This window comes from Ammodytes marinus, assembly GCF_949987685.1.
Source record: "Ammodytes marinus genome assembly, chromosome: 10".
NCBI classification, from domain to species: Eukaryota; Metazoa; Chordata; class Actinopteri; order Uranoscopiformes; family Ammodytidae; genus Ammodytes; species Ammodytes marinus.
In genome coordinates this window covers 13,576,218-13,583,491 of record NC_137214.1, presented here as the reverse complement: position 1 = coordinate 13,583,491, position 7,274 = coordinate 13,576,218, and positions in this window count along the sequence as shown.

Here is a 7,274-nt window from a genome sequence, read left to right as displayed (position 1 = left end):
GACCTAAGGGATTGCAACGCTGTACTCACACCTAGGCTGCAAAACTTCTGCAACGCAACTCCCAACTACATCCACCAGCCTATAACCACATATGTCTGCTTGTGGCAGCTGTTGGTTCCACTGCTTCATATGCCACGAACCCTAGTGTTACATGTTTTTCATGACTTTAAAATATATAGGTCAGCTACTTTGCAGCTTGAGGCAGGTCAATGAAACTTAACACTACATTTGATACAATCTTTGCATGAGTTTGTACAGCCTTAACTTTCTGTGTTTTTTTTTCTTCTTTCCAATCATTGGTTTTTATTGGCCTTTTTAAGGTTTTGGCGAGGTGCTAGACAAATCCGGGTAAACTGTGTTTGTTACGGCTTTTTAAACTAATGAATCACACACAAATGTTTTTTTTTGTTTTTTTGTTGTACCCACACTGTATACTTGTTACAGTCTGAATCATGCAGTCCTAACAGCTGATGGTAACATAGATTTTAATCAGCTTAACAAAAGGCATTATGTGTCATTGTATATTGAGATTTCCCTCCGTGTGTGTGTGTGTGTGTGTGTGTGTGTGTGTGTGTGTGTGTGTGTGTGTGTGTGTGTGTGTGAGCATGGCCCCCCGTATGTTGGCTAGTAGAGGCTGTTATGCAATATGGAACTGCTAAGTTACAATCTGTCGATGAGAATGACCGTAGCCATTAAAGCTGCCAAATCTCACAGATAAAACGATACATTTTCTGCTTTAGTTTAGCTTTGTGTCAGTAGAGCGTAGCTCTCTGTGTTGGCAGTAATGAAACATAACGTTGCGGCCTCGTTTGGTTATTCCCTCCGGAGGGCTGTTTGCAGTATTTGTGTTATTTTTCATCAACATTTGGACCACGTACGTCTGCAGTCTTCGATTAAAAGTTCTCTAGAAATGTAACCAAAAGATGTGAAGTAGAGCTGCAATGATTGACTGTTTGATTTAAACTCTGTGGTTATATGCATAACGGAATAGCAGCCAGGGGAATTAGCAGGAAGGAAAAAGCTCTGGCGTTCACGTGCTATTCCTCTCTTGTCGAGCCCCCTCTTTGCTTTCACTGCCATTCATCAGTGGGCTTCTGTGTTACAACCATGGACCGTGTGTATAGGTTACAAGACCTAAGCGCCAAGAATCTACACAAACCTCACTGCTCAGTGTAGATTTTTGGGTAGAGTTATGCGATAGGACAAACAGCGCTTAATAGGAAACATACATCTATACCTCGGTTATCAAACAATCCTCAGAAATCAAGTCGGACACATTGACTACTTCATTCCTTTATATACGTCACTGTTCTGTGAAGTTTGTAGTTGTGACCTGAATAAGGTCCTGCCAAACAGCCGTTTCCAATCAACCTGGCTTCTCCCCGAACCTCATCATTGTCTGTTAAAGAAATGTCAAACTTCCATTCACCATAATGTAATAGTTGGTGCGTAAGGAGTCTTCATAGCCATTTACTCTTTTGTTTCTTTTGTTCTTTATCGTCGCCATTCCTCCTCTCTCTTACGTGTAAGTACACATTCGTTAGAACGTCTTTATTACTGCCTCATCTCTCAGTCGTTTCAATGTCTGATAGTGTTAACTAAAGATAGCAGTGGAATTAAACCATGAGCAGGAGAGTCCCTTGCAATCGTTATAGGCCTCTTATTTGACTGAGGTAGTGTTGCATTTTTTTGGAAGAGCAAACAGTTGACACTTTTTGTCGCTAGCAGTTACAAAAAAAACAAATAAAAAAAAGAACACAAAGCATACATAAAGGATAAAAAAATATGGGCTGCGTGAGTTGTCCACGTACTAGCCAAGTAAGCTAAATATTGTCTCAAATCGTTGCCACAGTAACTTGATTATATTATTTCAGATCACTGGAAACCTCATCCTGAGCACCAAGCTGCTGCACATTAATATGAGCCTGATTGAATCTTACAAATTAGGAAATCCATATCCTCCTGCCTGATGACTAATAGTTAACTGTGAGATTTATTTAGTTTATTTATTGTATTTTTTATGTTTTGAAGCTCTCATGAGATGACTACAGAACAACATTATAAATCAGTAACCCATATCCCCAAAACACCTGATTTTAAGTTGTTGGCACAGGATCCATGGACCAGGATCAATGTGTAGTTTTTACAGAAGTCAAATAAAGAGGCAACATTTGATCGATAAGATCACATTCTGCTGTTTGCACAGCGTAAAACTTGAAATTAAGTTACTGCTCCACTGGGAAAAACAGTGGGGAGTGTTTCTTAAAGGTTGCACTAGTCGAACTTGAGGCCCATGTCACTAAAGTCCCGCGATTTGGTAAATGAATGAGTGAATGAAAAGGACTGTAGCCATTTGCAAAAGCCCACCTGTGTGTCTATGCACAAAACAAATCCGTCTACACAGCATTGACTAGAGTTGTTTAGTTTGTGTGTTGTTCGACTTTGACCATGAGCCATGTGTCATTTTTCCATATTTTGTGTCCAATATGTCATCACCTTGTTAGCTAGCTTGGCATCATCGTTGTTTTTTGGAAACCCATTTTTTGCAGAAGAGAAAAGGACTTTTAGCGAGCCATGGCAGTCATGTTTGAAAGAAAATTTGCCTTACGGTTTCTGAACAGCAGCTGTGATACACCAGAGCCAGATTTGAGACCCAACTTCAAACCTGTGCAGTGAATAATTATATTTTTTAGAAAGATATTAACGTGACTCTTTACAATTTACATTTTTCATTGTAACAGTATTAATTCTTGGATCTTTCTAAACTTCATTTTACTTTTGCGTCAGACTCAGTTTCTGGTCAGAACCAGCTCAGTGCACCTTTTTATTGGAAACCTGATATGTATCAACATATGTACTTTTTTGTGTGTATTTGTAAATGTTTTTTCTTTGGTGATAGTGATAGTAGAGCCCCTTACCTAAACTGTAAATGACTTACACACCTTTATGTTTTACTTCATGTTTTTAATACATTTTCTTTATTTTAAAATTAGAAGGTTTTTGAGCTGTTGTTGGACGTTTCAGCTGTTTTCCCTGACTTAGCCTTTCTCTCCTGTGTTTGCTTTTCTTTATCTACTGGTGCTCGTCTGTGGCACACAGTATGCAGGCCAGAGCCACAGAGAGGCTCATACATGAGGACAGGCTTATATCAAAGCCCGTCTTAAACATGACAATACCAAGCCAGCAGGCACTATTTGTCTCTCCGCTGTTACACTTCCAAAACGGGTCAGGTGGACTAGAGTCCACTTGTTTTTTATGCCACATTTTTAATCAGTTTGTAATTGTATTCAAATATGGCTTAATTTAAAGCTTTAGTGTGTTTTTCATATAAATGCATGTTTGTTACATTCAGGCCATCACCAAATCGAAGTTGATTAAGCCTATCAGCTCCACAAAGCTCTCTCTGTATTTCTCAGCATGGCAGCGTTTAGAATCTGATTTCCCCACTTACTCAGATTTGCTCATGGGGGCAACAGAAGTTACACACTTCAGCTATAATTAAGCATTTGCTTGAATGTACTGCTTGTAATGATGCAGAAAAAAATCAGGCCTCGTTAAACTGTCCCTTTGGTAAAAAAGAAACAAACAAAAAAAAATTAAACTGATTTGAATTCAACCCAAACTCTGGCCACATTGAGCGCTGTCATTGTACTTGGCACGGTGCCACTGGCTCCTCTGACCTCAATCCCTGCTTACTGTTTAACTGGCGTGCTTTTCCCTGAGCCGGAACTAGTATATGTGAAACCGTGATTTTACAAAAACTTTCAACACCTGCCTCATATACACTGCTGTGGACCACTGCCAGCAGGGATACTTTTCTCCCAGAACCAGTCGTCATTTTGAATCTTGTACTTTTGGTCACATGTCAATAATGCTATACCTTTTATGTGCTCTGTATGTTGCAGAAACCCTGTTTTTTTCATGCTTGTTTCTTCATTTTCCTGACTGAAGGCATTATGTTTTTCATATACTCCAGCTCTTTATGCTGATACAGTATGTCCTCATATGCGTATATATCTCTGTATGGTCTTAGGGCAAGACTTGGCCTGGGCCTTGCCACAGCCTTACAACATGATAAAATGAAACATATTTCAGCGCAGGGGCTCTGGTAAACTTTCCCGCTGCAGTAAAACCTATGTGGCCTCTCTTCACTTCTTAAAGCTGTCAGCCTCTCTGCTCCTTACACAAGCTACACTTTTATGTTTGTTATAGAAATGCATATTTCTTTTTGAGTCATTTTGCAAAAATGTTCTAACAAGGCCAGTGATGCCACAATGTCTGAAATTAGATCATGCTGCTAGAATTATTCATGTCATTTTTTTGTGTTTTTTTTTGTCAAAGTAATTTTGAATCTGTATCAAAAGAGGCACATTATTTTCTATTAAACCAACAATAAAAATGTAATATGAAAACATCCCCAGGCTGTCGCTGCCTGTGGCTCCTTTGTCGACAGTTGTGCTTTCAGTCCTAAACTCACCCACTTCCACATCAGACCCTGCAGAGCTGAGGTGCTGTTGACTGAGATTAACCTCCGAGCAGTTTGAAATCTAGAACGACATGGCGGGTCCAAAGAGAAACGCAAACACTCCAGTTTGAGGACATGCTGAATGAATCTTCGGTTGTGTGTGATCTGCTCCTTATTACCAAGGCAACTGGGCTGAGTTCATTCAGGCATCAAGTCCTCCCTTGGACTGCCCGTTCCCCTATTTGAACTCAGTGTCTCACAGCCAGTCATGCTGAATATTAAAGATCACGCTTCGCTGAATCAGTTCCAAACAGCAGAGCTTTTAATGTATACACACAGGGAACTATTGTATAGTTGTCGCAGAGGCAAGGCAAAGATAAAATCACTTGTTGAGCCCCACCTCAAGCCTGCAGCACAGTCTTATCATTTTGATAGAAAATGAGCATGATTAATGATGAAGGATCCTTATATGGGAACTTACAATAAGGCGATACATTTATATAACAGAAGTTATGTAGTCTCAAATGCAATCTAAACCACGAGACAGCCTCCTGATCTTGCACAGTTTTTACTCATAATTACAATCTTTATTGAGGCTTTATTTGCGAAGTAATAGGCCTATGATCAAATACAAGAGCTTTGACCCCCAAGGTTTTGTTCTCATACTTATATAGGATAATATAGTATTATGCAATGTAGATATATACCAAAAACAACAATGAACAATAACATAGGCTACTATTTTTTTTTTAAATAGATAAAGGCTACATTAAACCTGCAGTGTGTAGAATGTTGGGTTTTATTTCCTAGCAGATTTGGTAGAAAGTAATTATTATATCCATAAGTACATTTAATTTAGTGCATAATAGCTGAAAATGTTTATTTGAATTATTATTTTTCCCCTTAGAAAGGGTCTCATATATGTCCATATTTCTGCATATTTTGGACCAAGGCCTAGTGCCGCCATCTTGAAAGTGTCATAGTTGGAATGTCAACAGGTGCATTGTTTAAAATGTTGAATTGTTCTTGTCCTTGAAGGCCACTGTAGCTTCTGTTATTATTCGAAAGGGTTGGGGTTACCCAGGGAGAGTTGCATTCTAGAACTTTGTAGAACTTTATTGATGATGTCATATTACACACTGCACCTTTAAGTGGGTGGTTATGTAAGGCTAGTATTTATACATGTGTTTTTACAGTAGCCTTTATACAGCTTGTTTTATGTGACTGTTACTTTTAAACAAGGGTTCATTTACATGACCAGAAACTGTCTCAGAACAAGTGTCTGTATATTGAATTAAGGCTCAGTTTAATTCAATAGGCTACCTATGTAGCACCACTGTAGCTTGTCCAGTAGGGGTCCCTCCTAGCTCATTTCCTTGAGTGAAACATATAAATCTGTAAAGATTCTGGATCTCGCTGTTTACAATTAAAACTATTTTCAGAGGGTGATATTCATTAAGACCTTCTAATAGCCTATAGAATATTAATTAAACATGCCATAATTTACCAGGCAATTGCTGGGCTGTATTTTTATAGTAAAATCAGCCGTAGACCACGTTGGTATAAATTACAAGTAGGTTTTTAACTGTTCCCGTTCTATGGCCAAAAGGATCAAATAATGACTACCAATGTTAATAATTTTACCAATGATTAGTGTACTGTTTTCACTCCACATGAACAGTAAGACTCTGTGGCGCAACGGTAGCGCGTCTGACTCCAGATCAGAAGGTTGCGTGTTCAAATCACGTCAGGGTCAGTTTATTGATATATTATTATCTTGTCTTCTGATTGTCTTCGAATGGGGTCATAGGAAATTCGCCACGGAATTAGAAATATTGTAAGATTTTTTAACAGTTTTATTTATAACTAACTAAGTAACACCACTGACTTTGTTAAAGGAAACCGGTCTTTAATTCCCTGTGAGGTCGGGGCAAGTCCCGGAAAGGACCTCCTTTGGCAAGATCCTTAATGCTAACTGCCACCTATGTAGGTTCCTTTGGATAAAAGCGTCTGGTTATTAGGCCTACATGTAGGCTAATAATAATTTTAATAAGTCGTTACAAACAATGTGTTCAATACTATGTCCCCCTTCCATTTTTTTAATATATGATTGTATTTGATATATTTTATACAACAAGCCTGTGTGAGCATATGATCAGCATTAATGTTTTCTGTGGTTGTGAAATATCAGACTACTTTAATGGTGTTTTTTACAGTAATATAAGCGTGCACACACACACACACACACACACACACACACACACACACACACACACACACACACACACACACACACACACACAATTTGGACTGTCTGAGAGTTTTTCTTAAATATTAACTAGAAAGTGAAAAAAAAATACCATTGCAACTTATCAGTACCTAGAAATCAATAAGAAAGTTGCATTTTTACCTCTTCTGACGAAAACACCAGGATGGAGGTTAAGTGTCAAGTTGATGACTGTTTGAGTGTTTTATCAATATGGTAAATAGTCATGTATTCATAGATTTTTGAAAATAATTCTACTAAGACATATGAATTGTTTTAATTTTGAATTGTTTGCTTTTAACGTCACAATATAAATGTTTCCCTATATGTATATTATCGCCCCAATGTATACTATTATTGTTCTTATGCAGCACACATAGTACTTCTTTACTTTCAGTGGAAATGTCACCATGAAAAAAAGAGGGTAGATAAGGTATACTCCTGGTTCGTGTTATCTTAACGCCAGGGGTCTCTGTATCCCCAGGGCCTTACAGGAGCAAGGCAAAGGAAGTGAAGAAAGGCAGGCAGATAAAACTGTGGTCA